At 54.6% G+C, this 18,917-nt stretch overlaps 1 protein-coding gene across 3 annotated transcripts in view; it reads left to right on the top strand.

Moving 5' to 3' along the window:
* The window catches only part of PRKAG2 (protein kinase AMP-activated non-catalytic subunit gamma 2), a 258,651-nt gene that overhangs the window by 53,746 nt on the left and 185,988 nt on the right, over positions 1-18,917 (top strand). The window lies entirely within an intron of this gene.

Consider the following 18,917-nt stretch of genomic DNA (forward strand, 5'->3'; position numbering starts at 1 on the left):
AGGTCAAGGGAGGGAAGGATGTGGACTCAGCTTCTTGGTGGGGGCGGCGTGTGTGTGCAGGGAGGGAAGCCGTGCACGGAGGCCCTCTTAGGGGCAGACTGCCACACCGCCAAGACGCAGACTGTGGGCCCGGCCCCTCATCCGCAGCCTGCTCCCTTCAACTTGGGCCACGGTGAGGAGGTCACATCACGGCCGGTTGGATATACTCCCCATAAGGCAAGTTTCCCATAACACCGGTTCTATTCCATTTCTTTATTTTTTTATTTAATTTTATTTTTTGTTAACATTTATTTATTTTTGAGAGAGAGAGAGAGAGAGACAGAGTATGAGCAGGAGAGGGGCAGAGAGAGAGAGAGAGAAAGGGAGACACAGAATCCGAAGCAGGCTCCGGGCTCGGAGCTGTCAGCACAGAGCCCGACGCGGGGCTCGAACTCACGAACCGTGAGATCATGGCCCGAGCCGAAGCCGGACGCTTATCCAACTGAGCCACCCAGGGTGCCCCTCTGTTCCGTTTTATTAACAACGACAACAAAGCCTGTTTGGACTGTGTGGATTTCAGGACCCTGCAGTTGGAGAAAAGCTGTCCCACATTTTACTAACCCAAGCACCAACTCCACTGGATGCCACACCAAAGGTTAAAGCAAACGGTTGAAACAGGAGGGGACACAGATGACATTTCTCAAGGGTCCAGCAAAAATCTGAGGTTGGACGGGGCGCCTGGGTGGGTCAGTCAGTTAAGCATCCAACTCTTGATCTGGGCTCATGATCCCGTGGTTGTGAGATCGAGCCCCGTTTCCGGCTCTGTGCTGGGCCTGGAACCCTCTTAAGATTCTCCCTCTCCTTCTGCCCCTCTCCCCCGCTCGCACACACACATACTCTCTCTCTGCCTCAAAAAAATAAATGAATAAATAAATAATGACATACACATCTGAAGTTTGACAGTGTCATCTGTTGGTGAGGCTAGGAAGGAAGCAGACCCCCCCCTCCTCTGCCATAGTCAGGAGGGCAGCACGGCCCGGTCCTGAGGAGGACGGGTCGCGGTATTGCCCAGAAATCACACGCCAATGGCACTTTGAGCAGTCACACTTCTGGGAACGTATCCTAGAAACACGAAGACTGCGCAAAGTTCCCGTGACCGCCTTGTCGTCATGGCCAAAGATCAGAAACTCTCACTGCCACGGGGGCTGCTGCAGCTAGAACGTTCCATCCAAAGGAGTGTGCCCTGGATACCGGAAAAATCTCTGTGCTCAAAGTGGTTCCTTTGGGGGTGCATCATGGATGGGGCCAAGGGTAGATGCCCAACTTTTCCTGATGCATCGTTTCGACTTCATGAGCCACACTTGAGTATTTTTAAACTCGTTAAGTTTATGTGTTTTGGGGAGAGAGAGAAAGAGTGTGAGTGGGGGGAGGGGCAGAGAGAGAGGGAGAGAGAGAATCCCAAGCAGGCTCCTCCCTGTCCTCACAAAGCCCAGCTCGGGGCTCTGTCCCACAAACCGTGAGCTCATGACCTGAGCCCAGGGCAAGAGCTGGATGGATGCTCAACCAGCTGAGCCACCCAAACGCCCCTAAATCATCATCGTGTGTAGGACTTGAGTCACGTGTCCACCAAAGATGGCTGTGCTCTGGCTAGTTGAGCAAAGGTTGGAGTGAGCCCCCGCGTGGCCGTGGAAGACCTTTGGAGGCGCTGACTACTGTGGAGGATAAGGCTCCAGGTGGAAAAGCATGAGCCAGGTGACGCTGTTGAGGAAAATTTGATTTTTAATATCGTCACCAGAAAAATTAACCAACCTCCAGGAGCAGAAAGCAATCTATTTGGACACGGATCAACCTACATTGGACTTGGGGCACCTGAGTGGCGCAGTCGGTTGAGCGTCCGACTTCAGCCAGGTCACGATCTCGCGGTCCGTGAGTTCGAGCCCGCGTCAGGCTCTGGGCTGATGGCTCAGAGCCTGGAGCCTGTTTCCGATTCTGTGTCTCCCTCTCTCTCTGCCCCTCCCCCGTTCATGCTCTGTCTCTCTCTGTCCCAAAAATAAATAAACGTTGAAAAAAAAAAAAAATTAAAAAAAAAAAAAAAACCTACATTGGACTTAATGCTGTTTTCTGCGGTCTAATAGCAAATAGTCTTAGGGCGCCTGGGTGGCTCAATCCAGTAAGCGTCCAACTCTTGATTTTGGCTCAGGTCGTCACGTCACAGTCATGAGATTGAGCCCCACGTTGGGCTCTGTGCTGGGCATGAAGCCTGCTGGGGATTCTCTCTCTCTCCCTCTTTCTGCCTCTCCTCTGCTCGTGCTCTCTCTCTCTCTCTCTCAAAATAAATAAACGTTTTTTAAAAATAGCAAATAGTCTTTTTCAACGCATCTTAAACGTGACACAGGCTCGTATAGCCGCTGGCTTGCCGATGGCAGGGATCCCATTGTTGACTATGCATGCATCGTACAAAGGTTTTTTAAATTTACCCTTGAATACAGGGGATTTGAATTGTGAAGCCTGTACCCTAACGCAGGGTGGATTGGTTGGTCTCGTTTCTGGTGGTCTATACGCTGGTTTCTCGGCTATTCCCTGTGAATGGTGGCCTAGCAGCCAGCTATGAGTCAGAAAGGACTCAACTGCTCCCAGGGAAAGGAAACAACTTGCCGGATTAGAATTTCCAAGCCTGTCTTTAGAAAGATGTCTTTATTTCCCATTTTGCTCCAGACTGTGTTTGCAGCACGCGTGGGATCGAGGTCAATATAAACTAATTTTGGAAAGGCTCTTCAGTTACCCGAACCCGGCCCAGGTTAAACAAATGTGTAACCCTCCGCCCTCCCCCCCCCCAAATAAAATTGTAATGTATGAAAAAAAAATCATTGCTAGGTTATAACCTTAAGAATTCAAGGTTCTGGCCACAGCGTGTAGGCCAGTTACTGGTGTCCTGGGCGCACTGAATGCCAGGCGAGGGGTACGGGAACTTCTGCCCCGGGCAGGGGGGACCCTGGAGGTTTCAGCCAGCAAGGCTCTCGTTCAGCGTTATTCCGTTCTCCAGGCTGGGCACACCGACCAGGGTGGACTACACCTTCTTGTTATCCTGTCTTTAAACCATGAAAACGGGGCAGTGGGCACCAGTGATGACAGCAGAGAGCGGCCCTGGCAGCCCCGGTTTCCCCTCTGCCTGTGGGGGTCCCCTTTCTGCTCCCTGGACCTCCCCGAGGATGAGCTGCTCTCCCAGATCACCCCCACGGCGGTCCCGGAAGCTCAAAGTCCACCCACTCTGGGCACGGGGACCTGGGGCGTGAGGCCCTGTGCTTGGCTAGTGGAGGGAGGCGCCCCCAGGGCCTCATAGATACAAAGGGCAGAGAGATACGTGGTCCAGAGGCTTCTAGGGCACACTGGTCGTGACCCCCAGTGAAAACAAGGGTCTGGCCTTGCTAAGGGACAGGCAATCCCAGGGGGTCCCCTGGCCTTTGGAATATCCCTACACAACCCGGTCCAGAATCCCCTGTGCTTTTTCAGCGAGAAATACAAGTCCCAAAGCATTCTAGCAGGGACCAGATGAGAAATTCGGAGGACATGCTCAGGACATGCTTCTTCTGAGCCCCATGCTGGCCCACGGGGAGGCACGGGTGGCCTGGGGACGCATGCTGCACACGGGGACATCTCAGTGACCGGGTCCTCCGAGGAGATCATGGCTTTTAGCCCAATTCTTAGGATATGAAAAGCAGGCTTTTTTTTTTTTTTTCCTCCCTTCCTTGAAAAAGCAAAGCCACAAACAACCCCGGTGTTTACCTGACTCCCTGCCGTGGCAGCAGCTGATCTAAAAGTTTCTGCTGTTCTGGTGACTTTGGCCTCCCGTCCAGCATTTTTCTTCCCTCCCCTACTTACATAACAAGCCCCTCCAGAACAGAATGGGCTTGTTGGCAGCAAAAAACAAAAAACAAAAAACCTAGCAAATTCCTTGTTTGGATTCGTTCGCGCTGTGGTCTGTGGCCTTGAGGCCCCGGCCAGGAACCATGAGTTTCTGGGTGCCCACTCGGTCTCCGGCCTGGCGCTGGGATTTGTCCATCCACTCCACACATTCTGAGGCTGCCTGGTGACTCGGGCTGGCACCTGCTTCCATCTGGAGCTAGAAGGCCCGAGACCTCACCCCTGGGTCCACACTGGCCAGCTCGGCCTAAGAGAGGGGACCTGGGCTCTCAGAACTTCCTGGCCCTCTTGCTGCCTAACCCCCTTATCTCATTTATTTTCTCTGCCTGGAGGCCTTAGACAAGATCCACTTGGCCCAGAGTCTGGGCATGTGCAGCGCACCTGCTCCCCTGCCTTCCGGAAGTCCTGAGAGCCGTGGACGTGGGGTGAGGTGACCACGCTCCAGGCCCTGTCCGCTAGTGGAGTGATGCACGAGCCTCCCGGGGAGCTGCAGGCAGGCCCCTCAGCCAGATTGCAGGCTCCCTTCTGTCTCCCGTTACGGAGGGCAGAGGGCGGGTGGCCTGGCCCAGTGTGATGGGTGCTCGATTGGCCGTGGCGTTGAAGCCATCTCTAACCATTTCTCACTCCTGCCTTTTTTCTTTTTTCGTTAATAGACCCATTTTGAGCAGTTCTAGATTTACAGAACAGTTGTCCAGAAAGTACAGAGAATTCTCACACACCACCTTCCCCTCCTCACCGGCCGGTATCCCCCATTGTTAACAACTTGCATTAGAGGTACGTTTGTTACGATCGATGAGCCTTTATGAATACACGATTGTTAACTGAAGCCCAGAGGTGACCTTGGGTTCGCTCTTGGTGTGGTACGTTCTGTGGGTCTGGACACATGTCAGGCTGACCATGACAGTGTCAGCCAGAGCCGGATGCCCTAAAACTGCCCGGGGCTCTGCCTCTTCTCCCTCCCCCAACCCCATGCTGGCTCTGACTTATTGGCATTTGTCCTGATGCCTCTGGAGCCAGACCCCAGGCCGGGCGGGGGCAGCCCAACCCAGGTGTGTCGAAAGGATCCCTTTTGTCACAGGGCTGGGGAAGGGAATGGCCTAGAACGGAACTGGGAGTCTTGGAGGGCCCTTGAAGGATCTCTGGAGTTTGAGCCTGCACACCTCCTATCCCATGAGGAAACTGAGGGCAATGTGGGTGTGAGTTTCCAGTTGGGGTGTGAGATGGGGTGTGAGTTTCCAGTTGACATAGTGGGTTGGGGGCCTGTCACAGAGGGGGCATAGGCCCAAGGCCCAGTCAGCGGCTTTTCTTCTTTTTTTTTTTCTGATTTTCTCATGTTGTTTTATTTATTTTTTTAATTTTTTTTTAACGTTTATTTATTTTTGAGACAGAGAGAGACAGAGCATGAACAGGGGAGGGTCAGAGAGAGAGGGAGACACAGAATCTGAAACGGGCTCCGGGCTCTGAGCTGTCAGCACAGAGCCCGACGCGGGGCTCGAACTCACGGACCGTGAGATCATGACCTGAGCCGAAGTCGGCCGCTTAACCTACTGAGCCACCCAGGCGCCCCTTATTATTTTTTTAATTTATTTTTTTATTTTGTTAAACGTATGTCCAAATTAGTTAGCATCTACTGCAACAATGATTTCAGGAGCGGCTTCCTTAGTGCCCCTCCCCCATTTAGCCCATCCCCCCCCGCACAGCCCCTCCGGTAACCCTCAGTTTGTTCTCCGTATTTATGAGTCTCTTCTGTTTTGTCCCCCTCCATGGTTTTATATTATTTTTGTGTCCCTTATGTTCATCTTCTGTTTTGTCTCTTAAGGTCCGCATATGAGTGAAGTCGTATGATTTTTGTCTTTCTCTGACTAATTTCACTTAGCGTAATACACTCCAGTTCCATCCACGTAGTTGCAAATGGCAAGATTTCATTCTTTCTGATTGCCGAGTGATACTCCATTGTATATATAGACCACATCTTCTTTATCCATTCATCCATCGATGGACATTTGGGCTCTTTCCGTACTTTGGCTATTGTCGATAGTGCTGCTAGAAACATGGGGGTGCATGTGTCCCTTTGAAACCTGTATCCCTTGGATAAATGCCTCGTAGTGCAATTGCTGGGTCGTAGGGTAGTTCTGTTTTTAGTTTTTTGAGGAACCTCCACACTGTTTTCCAGAGTGGCTGCACCAGCTTGCATTCCCACCAATCAGCGGCTTTTTTAAAACATATTTTTAATGGTTTTTTTTTTTGAGGAGGGGGGAGGAATAGAGAGAGGGAGAGAGAATCCCAAGCAGCCTCTGCATTGTCAGCACAGAGACCAACGTGGGGCTAGAACTCATGAACCTCATGATCATGACCTGAGCTGAATCAGCTGCTTAACTGACCGAGCCACTCAGGTCCCCCAGCTGCTTGCTTTCTTTCTTTTCTTTCTTTTCTTCCTTCCTTCCTTCCTTCCTTCCTTCCTTCCTTCCTTCCTTCCTTCCTTCCTTTCTTTCTTTCTTTCTTTCTTTCTTCCTGACAGCAAGAGCTAAATTAGTAAACAGGACCAAAAACTTCACTTTAAAAAGAGCTAATTACTTGGCCATTTTGAGTGTCATTAACTCGCCCGGCGGGCACCTCTGGCCCAGATGGGGTCCCTGGCACCCTCCGTGGTCGTGAGCGGCGATGAGGGTGCGGCGTGCTCCCAATGCAGTCCTGTTCCTCCTGAAAACTCTGATTTCCCGAGTGGAGCTGTGGGGCCTGTGCCTGACGCGGCCCCCAGCAGGTGCGGCCCTGGAAGGAAGCGGAAGCGGGCAGATACCAGCTCCCTGCCCCGCTGGCCTCCACGTTGCTTCACCTGCTTTGGCAACTGGAGCCCCTCTGTACGGAGCGCCCACCAGCCTTCAGTCAGCGGGACACCGAGGCTTCTGTGGCTCCAGAAGGTTCTCGGAGCGGCTGCTCACCCTGATGGCCGTGACACAGGTGTGGAGGGTTCCGGGAAGTAACAAATTCACACCACGCTGACGACCAACCAAGAAGCGCAGTTTGGAACAAGAGCTTTGGCGCCGGAGGAAAGATGCAGAAAGGCCAACACTGGAAAACGCCTCGTGCGTGGATCAGGACTGACGTTCACCACGGGCCCAGGACGGCCAGGCCCACACCCCAGGCTTGCCTCGCAACGGGACTCCGTGAGGTAGTTTTGTTGTCACCTTACGTAATAGAAACAGATGCTAGAAAGTCACCATCGGCTAAAAAGAGCGTAGCGAAGTTGCTAGAAGTTGCAATACCAGGATTTGGTTCGTGACCGTGCAAGGCGCCTTTGAGTCGAATCTCTCTGGGCGTCCATTACTCCCCCAGGGGCAGGAGGGGATTGATTGTTTTGGGAGATTTCTGAGAACTTTTCCAGCTGTAACATGCTCTCACTGCATGATTTCCCTGGATTTAGGTGTCAGGAGACCAGGGGGGGCGTGCGCAGGCCTGGCCCACCCAGGGGGTGGGTATAGGTGCTGACAGAGACCACTCTGAGGGGGTCTCAATGGGGGGGGGGGTTGCTCCCGTTCTGGGTCTGGGGGTGGCAGGAGCCAGGCTGCCCATGCTGGGTCACAACAGCAGTGCCCACGGCTCACAGGGCAGGGGAGGGACACACGGGGTTGGATAAGAGGGGAGAGGGGACAGAGTTGCCCACCTCCCACGACAGTAGAGAGACGTGGTTCTCTGTCTCTTTACTCCGTGCCCGTTTCTGGGTGCAAAATAAGAGGGGAGGTCCGAAGGCTCCGACCAGGACAGACGTGCATTTTATTCTAGGTCTGTGTATGCGTAATCAAAAAGTTTATGAAACCATGAAAGGCACCCTTATTGTGTTCTAATTCACATTTTTGTGGTTGTGTAATCAACTAAGTCGGTTTTATGATCCACTGATGGGTTTGGACTATTCGTTTGAAAACTAATCGTGGCCAGGGGGCGCCTGGGCGGCCCAGTCGGTGAAGCGTCCGACTTCGGCTCAGGGCATGATCTCACAGTTTGTGAGTTCGAGGCCCGCGTCGGGCTCTGTGCTGACCGCTCAGAGCCTGGAGCCTGTTTCAGATTCTGTGTCTCCCTCTCTCTGACCCTCCCTGCTTGTGCGCGCGTACTCTGTCTCTCTGTCTCAGAAATAAACATTAAAAAAAAGAAAAAACTAGCAGCCAGGTGCTCCTAGAGCAGCCAGGAGGAACAAATGAAAGCAGCTCCCTTCATTATGCCTAGTGCAGGAAGCCCTTGAATTCTTTTTGCGTCCTTGGTGTTGGCTGCTTACTCTGAACTCCTTGTATTTTTCAGTCCGTACCCTGGTGGCCCGGAGCAGGGGGGCGGGCGGCACAGCACGCAGGATGGAGGGGAATCCTTGCGGGACCTGCAGAAAGGGGGAGGGCTCATTTGATACATAGTGTTATCGATATGGACGTTTCATACTCTGAAAATTCTGAGCCCCAAACCCTGCAGGTATCCGCTCAGCTCCTGGGCGGAGCCCCAGAGCCTCGCTGGGTAGGTGGTTGGGGGCAGAAATGAGGTCTCTCTGAGCCCTGATGCTCGTGCCAGATGCTCCTGCATAGGGCGTGTCTCAGAGCCAGCCAGCGGCACTGTGACCTTATGGAAATGTTCCCTGGGTGCCCAGTTCTACTCAGATTTATGATGCCCCTCTTGAAGTTTGGACCAAACCCGCCTGAATTCCCCTGCGGTGCCAAGCGCTGCTTGCGGGGGGCACCAGGCAGGGTGGGGGGCTCAGGTGTGACGGAGGGCCATTTGGGTCTGTGGGATGCACCCAGAAGCACCTCCGCTTTCCCTCGTGGTTGGTTTTTCTGCTCCAGGAAGGGGACGTCAGAGTGTGGGAGCCCCGTAATTATAGTTCCCTAGCTGGCCAGGCAGTGTGTGGCCCCCACGGAGGGTTCAATGCCAAGGATAGCACAGTCTCGGTTGGTGGCTTGGCATTTCGTGTGTGAGTCAATAAAGCCTCTCCAGAAACCCAGACTTGGTCTTTTCAAACCCTATCTTAAGATTTGTCTCCGTAGAATAGTAAAATGTCAGGGCTGAAAACAGCGCTGGGATTAAGGGCTGTCCCTCCTGTCACAGATGGCTCCTGTGTTCAGTCTGCCCTTGCCTTCAGAAGGGCCCAGCGGTCCGAGGTAGCCCATTAGAACATCACTTCCTTTTCATAAGATCTGGGTGTTTCCCGCACTCTGAGCTATGATCAGTCATTTATACCTCAGTATGAATGAGCCTATGAGCGCCTTTTCCAGTATCCGTTTCGTTTGGGGGAAAGACAGACTCCCGTTCGAGTCTTGCTGCGTGCCTGGCACTGTGGAGGAATGAGTCACTCAGGTGAACGAGACGAGGTCCTTGCTGTCAACCGGCTGCCGGTGTGGGAGGGACCAGGGCAGCGTGAGCAGGTGCCTGGGGGAAATTCGCACGACGCTCACCCGGCTAGTGACGCAAGAGTGACTGCTTTCATTTCGCAGGTGAGGCGTGAACGGATGAGGCTATGATGGGACAGCGGGGCTTTTCTGAGTCTGCTGCTCTCCTTCGCGTGTGGCACGTGTTCTTCAGGACAGTAAAAATAGGCCTGTTTGGGCTGTTTCCTGTTTTTCCACTCAACTCTGCTGGGATGGAAACCCTTTCCTATCTGTCTCTATCCCGCCTCCAGCTGTTTTCTTTGGGGATTTCTTGCGGCGAAGTGAAGGCTCAGCTGTGTGTACAGAGCCCCCCTTCCCCCGAGTGGCCCCCCTCTCCTTCCCAGAGGCAGCCAAGATAATATGTATATTATAAGGGTATGTAATATACCCTTAATACACACATCTATGTTATATGCCCTTAATATAAATGACTACAAATTAATACATTAGGTGTACACAATACATAATGTAGATACGCACACACGCACACACACACACACAAAGGGTTTTGTTTTAAGGACTTAGCTCATCTGTGGGGCTCTTGAGTCCTAAATCCACAGGGTGGGGTGACGGGTGGGAGTTCAGGCAGGAGCTGGTGCTGAGGTCTTGGGGCACAGTTCCTTCTAATTTTGAAAAGCTCAGCGTTTTTTGTTTTTTTGTTTGTTTGCTTTTTGAGAGAGTGAAAGAGAGAGAAGGTACATTAGTGCGTGCAAGTAAGGGAGGGGCAGAGAGAGGGAGAGGGAGACTCCCAAAGCAGGCTCCGTGCTGTCGGCACAGAGCCTGATGCGGGGCTCGATCCCATGACCGTGAGATCGTGGCTTGAGCCGAAATCAAGAGTCGGACGCTTAGTCGACCGAGCCCCCCGGGCGCCCCTGGAAACCTCAGGTTTTGCTCTAAGGGCAAAACTGGGCGATTGGGTGAAACGCACCCACGTCAGGGAGGGTCATCTCAGACCGTAGATGCTCATCTACAAGGACCTTCACGGCAACACCTCCACTGGTGGTCGACTGAGGCACTGGAGCCTCTGGCCCGGCCAAAATGACAATAAAATTATGCATCGCAGATTCCGTGATGGCACTAGGTCGCAGAGCCCAGAGCTCCCCCTTCTGTGACATCTCCCACCTCCCATCGCCAGGCTTGGGCAGGAAATACCCCCGTGGAGATATGGATTGTTCTGGATTGAGGCAGCAACCTGCCACCCAGGTGGTCCGTGTGGGTAGCTCCCCCCCCCCCCCCATGGTAATGACCGAGCCTTCCTCCTGACCTGAGCCCACTCAGACCCCTGGAGCCTCCTCCCCACCCCCCTTCCCTCTTCCCTTCTTTTGGGAGGAGCCGAGGGCTCGGAGACAGCAAGACACGGGGTTGATTCCAGTCCCTAATCTCGGTGGTTAACAGAGAGAGGCTGGACTCAACCCGGTCTGGACATGTGTCTCTCAGGGGTCACTCTGGGGGCCCGAGTGAGGAGGGGCGGGGAGGGGACCCCGGGAATGTGGACCGGGGGCCCTCAGGCCTTCCAGAGCACCAGCCAGTTCCCTCTGCACGGTGTCCTCAGCCGTAAGGCCAGGCGCCCGTGGGGCCCTTCCGAGCTTCCGTGTAGCAATAGTCGAGCAAAGGCTGCTTACGAGGCAGGGCAAGGCCCAGCTGCCTCTTAAACAAGAGGAGACCAGGAGCAGCTGGCCCTTGGTAATCCCTCCCTCAAAGGGCTGCGCACGAGGTGTCTGTCACCCTGTCCTTCGTCGTGGGGAGGGGATCGGGCCTGCTCTCTCGTTACAAGGAGGGACAGCCAACGTCTACAGAACCTTTGCAGCTTCGTTTCAGGCCGCAGTCGAGTGGAACGTGACAGGCCACCTGGGCTTTCCAGGTTGACAGTTGACCCGGGACGCGGCGGGGGGTGGGGGGTGGGGGTGTCCCGGTGATGCACCTGTGCCGTCCCCAGTCCCGAGGACAGGTGTGGCCCCCCCGGCCAGTGGCCTCACCTGACAGAGTGAAGAACCGAGGCTCCCGGAGGCTAAAACGAGGGGGAGTTCTGGAGAGAAAACGGTTTCCCGGCTGGTGCTTCTGTCGTGCCAAAGAAGCCTCCGGGCGAGGAACTGGGGACGGCCGCAGGACAGGGTAGTTCCTCAGCACGGGGCAGGGTCAGGCCGCCATGCTCCCGCCCCTCCTGGGGCCCAGGGCTCCTTTCTTTGGAGAAAGGCCAGCTCAGCGCAGCGGCCCAAGTACTTTCCTTGGCACCGAGGCCCCGGGGCAGCGGGTGGGGGAGCCCAAGCCAGCTGTCGAATCAGTCGGGACCCCCAGGTGGGGGGCATGGGGCAGGCAGGGTGGCTGCAGGCGGGAAAAAGGAGCGGTTTTCTCGTCTTTTTTACATCAGGAAGCCTCTCCAACTGCAGTCAGAAACCACGATGTCCTCTGTGGAAAATCAAGAATTCTGGAACTTCTCCGAGAGTTAAGTTTAGGCTTTGCCGAATTTGGCCCCGGCCCTCCCCTGTTGCCGAGTTCCAGCGATTCAGGGCTTGTTCCTTATTTTTCGGAGAGTGGTTACATAACGTGAATGTTTTCCAAAGGCCCCAACTGACCATGGCTCTGGTCGCCACCCCCCACGTTGGTACCAAGAACTGCCCGTTGGGCGGCTTTGAGGGATGGCGCTAACCCAGGCCATCTGGAGACACCTCACTCGTGCCTCCCACCTGAGGTGCTTGCCAAGGCCTTCACCGCAAGGGGTGAACTTCAAGCCACAGCAGATGAGACACAGACGAGGCTAAATCACGTGAGCAGCAGCCCTTGGCGTGACGGGGACGAGGAGAGTCGGGGACACGGGCAGGGCAGGCGTGTTCTGTGTGGAACCTGAGTGACCGAGTACTGGTGATTCTGAGGGTGCCGCTCACAGCTTTCCTGGAATCGTGCCAAGCATCCATGAGGACGCGCCTGGCATTTGTGTCGATGACCCGGGTGCTTAAGATAGAGGGGCCTCAGAAACCAATGTAATAGGCAGAAGGTTAGCACTTAGGAGGCAGAGGAAAGTCACGTCAAGATAGAAGTGCTGCTGGCTCATCGCCACCTCCTCTCTGAGGCATCAACGGGGAGCATGGCTGTGCCCTCGCCCCTCCGCAGGTGCAGCCCATGTTCATGGACACCCTGCCCCTAAACCCGGAGTTTCTAAGGCAGGGGAGATGACTTAGAAGCCTGAGAATAGAAGAAAATTATGTTCGTGACGAAACGTAGAAAGTGAGAGGGTACCTTTTACTTCTTTACGGGGTTTCTGATCCCAGGAGGACATTTAGTTCAGCGATAAAAACCCAGACCGCGGGAGCTAAAAGGCATCTTCTGGAATTACCTGGTTAATCCCTCGTACTTGACAGATGAGAAGCTGAATGCAGACGTGTCTGAGATCCCCTCCCTCCCCACCGTCCAGAGCTGGGGCTGGAACTCAGCCTTCTGGCTCCTTCCTTGCACACGGGTCGTGTTCTTGCGTGCGGAGGGACGTGGGACCCGGCTGTGCCCATCACCAGCCCTTCCCAAGCCTGGGGTGGCTCCAGATGTCGCTGGTGCCCTGTGTACTCGGGTCTGCTCAGTGGGAGCCGAGAATGAAAACCGTCCTAGATGTGTTCCTTCCTCAGTAGGAATCAGCCTGCTGCTAATTGCACAGGAATGTCCTATTGTGACCCTGATATTTAAACCCCCTGGCCGGCCCTCAGGTGCAGGCCACGGGCCCCTGACATTGGCAGCCTTTCTGTTTGTCCTGTCTTTGTGCCTTCGTCAGGACTGTTCCTGGGGTATCCCAGCTGCATCAACAAAGGAGTTTTGTAAGACCAAAAGGTCAGAACCGCACCCGATCGATACGCACTTACCTCGCACCTACGCTCGAGGCTAAAATATGAGTAAGACAGCCCCTGTCCTTCAGGGATTCATAAGTCAGTTGGGCACGGTATAAAATCCATTATCTTCTGGGGTTCAGGACGCGTGGCAGGGGACTGGCCCCCAAACTATGCGAAGCGTAGGCATGCCGGCATGTGGAGCGATGGCACTGGGTGATGGGACGCCGCTCTTTGCGACATCAGCGTGAATTGCTTTTGATGAAGAGTAGGCCTTCAAGAGAAAGCATCATAAGCTGCCTTGGGGCTGAAGCGCTGAACCGTACAAACCCCCACTCCTCTTTCTTGTCCCCCGAGGTTCCGCTGTGCCAAGGATACTCAGTTTGCGTCTTCCCAGCCTCTGATACCGAGTTGGGTTTTGTTCGCGGAGCTGAGCCATCGCAAGGAGGTGGTGGGATTGAGCGGAAAGAGCTCTGAGCGGGAGTGCCTGGCCCTGGGGCTGCAGGGCCTGATTGCTACCGTCCGCTTGTCTGGCTCGGGCAAGTGGCTTAACCTCTCTGACCCTCAGTATTGTCATCTGTGGACTGGGATGGTACCGCTTGCCTTCCCTACTTGTATGGGCCGCCTGAAGGACCAGAGAAAGGTTTAACAAGGACACACTAAGGGCAAATTAATAACAGCTCTGTTGCCGATACCTTTTTTGTGGTAGAATGTTGGCTTTTGCCTGAATTTCTGAAGAGGGTAGGGATGGGGCTGTGGGGGTTAAGTGAGCTATTTTTTTTTAATGGTTATATATTTTTGAGAGAGAGAGAGAGTATGAGCAGGCGAGGGGCAGAGAGGGGTGGTGGGGGCGGGGACAGAGGAGCTATCAGCACAGAGCCTGATGCAGGGCTTGAATCCACGAACCATGAGATCATGACCTGAGCTGAAGTCGGACACTTAACTAAGCCACCCCCGCACCCCTAAATAAGCTACTTTAAAAAAATTTTTTTTTTAACATTTATTTATTTTTGAGACAGGGAGAGACAGAGCATGAACGGGGGGAGGGTCAGAGAGAGAGGGAGACACAGAATCCAAAGCAGGCTCCAGGCTCCGAGCTGTCGGCACAGAGCCCGACGCGGGGCTCGAACTCATGAACTGCGAGATGATGACCTGAGCCGAAGTCAGACACTCAACTGACTGAGCCCCCCAGGCGCGCCTCCTAAATGAGCTACTTTTAAGGTCAGCTCACATCTCAGCGATTTTTCCAAACTTAGGTCTTTTCTCTTTTATCCTTATGCTTCTCTGACAGGCGACTTTATCAGCCCAAATCCTGAAAATTCACTTTCCCCAGAGACCCTGACAGTGGTCTCCAGAGCCTGCGGTCAAAGTCTAGGCTATAGCGTGTGCGGCTGATGATGACCCCAGAGTCTCTTGGCCGCAACCAGGTCTTAAATGTCTCCTAGCGCCTCGACATGGCCCAGCAAAGTGCCCACCTGGCACCGCGGGCGGCCTGACCGGCTGGCAGACCAGAAACGGAGGTTCAGGGACGGCGAGGAGAAGAGAAATCGGTGAGGAAAGGGTGAGGCTCTGGTGGGAATTTAAAATTTCAAAAGCCCGTAAACGGGAAGTTCCAGGAGCCTGAACCTTCTGGAATGTCAGCTGAGCTCGGAGGCCAGGCCTCCCGTTATTCCACCAGCTGATAGCCTTGTGGCCGCAGTTGCAGTTCGAGATTTTTCCCATGCCTGGTCTCCCAGGTGTGTGCTGTTTCTTGGGGAGCTCTGAGAGATGAGAGCCAAGATTAGCGTCATGGAATGTGGGGCGGAGGAACCTTCCAGCAAAGCCCGCCACTCATGCCAAGGGACTTCCCTGTAGGGATGCTTGACTGAGCAGACACACCGCAGCGGTCGGATGGCTTGGGACTTCTCTGAGCTCCCCCTGGTCAGAAATAGGGGCGGGGGACCCGCTGCGGCCCCTCCTGGCGGCCCCCCGTGGCCACGGGCCACCTGCGGCAGGAGCTGGCCCAGCATTCTGGTCTCTCCCCTTCCCAGACCGTCTTAACGTGAGTCCTTTAGCCACTGGGGCCTCAGTCACTAGAGCGTGATGGTTCCACAAGGAACAAATGAGTGTTTGTGCGAAGGCTTCCGCGTGTGGAGACCGCCGTACTGCACAAATGTTGGAGGGTAATGATTATTTGAAACCGGAGAGGAATGTACTCATTAAAACAGGAGATAAGCATCCCACACCGTGTTCCTGCTCACTTCCCAGGGAATTGCAGCCGCGTGGGGCCTGGTCGTGGGCACAGACCGTGTGCACCCCCCCCCCCCCCCCGCTGGCTGCCCAGGGGAGGGGGTGCTGATCCGAACGGTGCCGTGTGCCCGCTGCGCGCCCGGCAAGTGCAGGGCGGAGATGGGACTAGCTTTCCCCTTGCCCCTGATGAACGCAAAGCCTAGTTAGAGAAACAGACTCGTAAACGATCCTAATACGGCACGCCAAGTCCCGTCATATAGGTTAGGAGTTCACCGTGTGAACCAGGATTGGGGGTGGCGGGGGGGCGGAAAGACCAGTAAAGCCCAGAGCGGGTGAGGAGCTGGGGACATTTGGAGACTGGCAGCCAGCACTGGCCATTCACGCACGGCCCTGGGCCAGGCTCTGTGCTAGAGGCCAGCGCTGTCCTGGAAGGACTAGAGTGAAGCAGGGTCTGTTCTCCTGGGAGGGGGTGGACAGCGGCCAAAGAGCAGCCTCGAAGTGAGGTGTGTGAGGAGTTGAGACGGCATTCCAGACCGCATCCACAGACACGCGGCCGCGATTGGAAAAACCAGCCTGCCTGAGAACTTGCTGAAGGGAGACGGGGTTTTAAAAGCACATCAGAAACAAGGCTGCAGAGAAGCACATCAGAAACAAGGCTGCGGAGGTCGGCGGATCCACGGGGCCCGGTCTGGAGACTGCAGGGCCCAGACGAGGGCTCCTGACCGTGGCTCCTCCCGGCAGTCACCTGTGGCCCTCCACCCGGGCTGCCGGCCCAATCACCGAGATGCCTGGACTGCACCGTCGATGGATCAACTCCCTTCCACAGCAGGACCCAAGCTCCCCAAGTGCAACCAGGCCCGAGACCACGGACCTCAACACCAGGGAGGCTGAGTCTGGAATCTGCACGCGTAAGAGCTCATCAGCACTCACTGGTCAACCAGGGGTGGGAGCCATTGCCGAGTCTCTGGGGTGCCAGGGGAGAGGCCGGCATAATGAGACCCACGTTTTCAGGGATCACTCTTCAAGCAGAGGTTTGGAGATGGCCTGAGGGGGGTGGGGCTGAAGGTCTCAGAGAACAATTAGGCAGCCCCAGAGAGAGCTGGGGGAGGAGGGTACAGACCTGGACCCCAGCAGCAAGAAGGGTGGCGGGGACAGAATGGGTTACAAGATAGCCTGGGTACACAGGGGCGCCTGGGGTGGCTCAGTTGGTTCGGCGTCCGACTTCCGCTCAGGTCATGACCTCACTGTTCACGGGTTCGAGCCCCGCGTCGGGCTCTGTGCTGACAGCTCGGAGCCTGGAGCCCGCTTCGGAGTCTGCGTCTCCCTCTCTCTCTGCCCCTCCCCTGCTCATGCTCTGTTTCTCTCTCAAAAATAAATGGATGTTAGAAAAAAAAGAAGAAGAACAAAGTGAGATGTTTCACAGTTCCTGATCTCAAACTTACTACAGAGTCGTAGTCATTGAATCAACGTGGTACCAGCACAAAGACAGACATGCGGCCCCCTGAGATAGAATACAAAGCCCAGAAGAAACCCTCACATGTGTGGCCAAGCTGAGATGTGTAGCAAAAGTGCCAACACCATTCAGTGGGAAAAGACTGTCTTTTCTTTCATTTTTTAAATGTTTACTTATTTTTGAGTGAGGGAAAGAGAGCACGCAGGGCAGGGGCGGAGAGAGCGGGGGACAGAGGATCCGAAGCGGGCTCTGGGCTGACAGCAGCGAGCCCGACGCAGGGCCCAGACTCACGAACCAGGAGATCATGACATGAGCCGATGTCAGACCCTCAACTGACTGAGCCACCCGGATGCCCCTCTTTCTTTCTTTCTTTTTTTTTTTTTTTTTTGTTTATGTATTAATTTTTGGAGAAACAGAGAGAAACCATGAGAGGGGGAGGGGGAGCGAGAGACGGAGAGGGAGAATCCCAAGCAGGCTCTGTGCTGTCGCTGCAGAGGCCGACTCAGGGCTCGATCCCACAAACGGTGAGACCAGGACCTGAGCTGAAATCAACCGGCTGAGCCACCCAGGGTCCCCAAAGGCAGTCTTTTGGATGCGTGGTGCTGGGAACATGAATATACCCCTGGAAAACAAGGAAGGTAGGCCCTCACCTTAGACCATAGAGAAAATCTGACTCAGAACGGACCTCAGACCTCAGTGTAACAGCTACACCTAGAAAAGGCTTAGGAGACAACACAGGGGAAGAGACGCTCGACATTGGATTTGGCAGCAAAGTCTTCATCATGTCACCAAAGGCACATGCAACAAAGTAAAAACAGATAGATCGGACGACCTCAACGTTACGAGCTTCTGGGCATCAAAGGACCCGATCGCCAGGGTGCAAAGGCAACCTACAGGATGGGAGAAAATATGCACAAAGCATCCATCCGACAGAAGGCTAGCGTCCAGAATGCATAAAGAACTCCCACCAATTCACCAGCAAACAACCTGGTTAATAAATGGCCAAAGGACTTCCTGAGCAGACATCTTTCCAAAGAAGAGGGAACACCCGTCTCCAAATACAGTCACGTTCTGAGGTTCTGGGAGTTAGAACTCCAACCCGCGGGTTTGGGGGAGGGGGACGTGATTCAACACCTATGTTCACGGCAGCGTTTCTCCATAGCTACAAGGCACAAGCAACCCAAGGGTCCCCTGATGGTTGAACGGATAAGCAAAATGCGGCCCGTCCATACAATGGAGCGTTATTCACTTTTTAAATGTGTATTTATTTATTTTGAGAGCGAGAGGGAGTGTGCGTGCATGCGAGCAGGGGGAGGGGCGGAGAGAGAGGAGAGAGAGTACCCCACCGTCAGTGCAGACCCCAATGCGGGGATCGATCCCACGACCTCGAGATCACGATCTGAGCTGAAATCAGGAGTCAGACGCTCAATGGCCCGAGCCACCCAGGCACGCCTGTTATTCACCTTTAAAAGGAAAGAAACTCTGACACCAGTACAACATCTGAAATAATCTAGTCACAGAAGCAGGACAAATACTGCATGATTCCACCTACGCGAGGTACTGGGGTAGTCAGAGTTATAGAGACACAGTGTAGGATGCTGGGTGCCAGGCGCTGGCGGAAGGGATGGGGAGTTGTCTCACGGGGACAGAGTTTCCCTTTTGCAAGATGAGAAGGGTCGGGGGACAGATGGTGGTGATGACTGCGCGGTGTGAATGCACCTAACGCTCCCAAGCTCCCGCAAAGTGGTTAAGATCGTAAGTCCTGTGTTATGTGTATGTTGCCACAACGAAAAAGGGAAAAAAGAAAGGTTAAGGACACAGGCAAGTTCTCCTGCTGGACTTCCCACGTGGGGCTTCTTCCCGGGGTGTGAGGGCATCCATGAGGTGAGACCAGGGGAAGGAGGAGCAGAGCTGAGAGTGGAGTGATGCCGCGTGTGGGTCCCCGCCGCCCCTCTGTGCCACCGTGCCACCCAGTTTCACTGAGCACTGCGCCCCAGCCGCCAGCCTGGCTCTCCCCGCCACCAGCCCCCATCATCTCTCCAGGAAGATGCGCGTCCTGGACCCCTTCCATGAGCCCCACATTCTGTGTCCTGACACGAGGTCCTATCCCATCAGCCTTTCCCCAGG

This window comes from Puma concolor, chromosome A2 (genome assembly GCF_028749965.1).
Source record: "Puma concolor isolate L17-30 chromosome A2, mPumCon1.1.hap2, whole genome shotgun sequence".
Taxonomy (NCBI): Eukaryota; Metazoa; Chordata; class Mammalia; order Carnivora; family Felidae; genus Puma; species Puma concolor.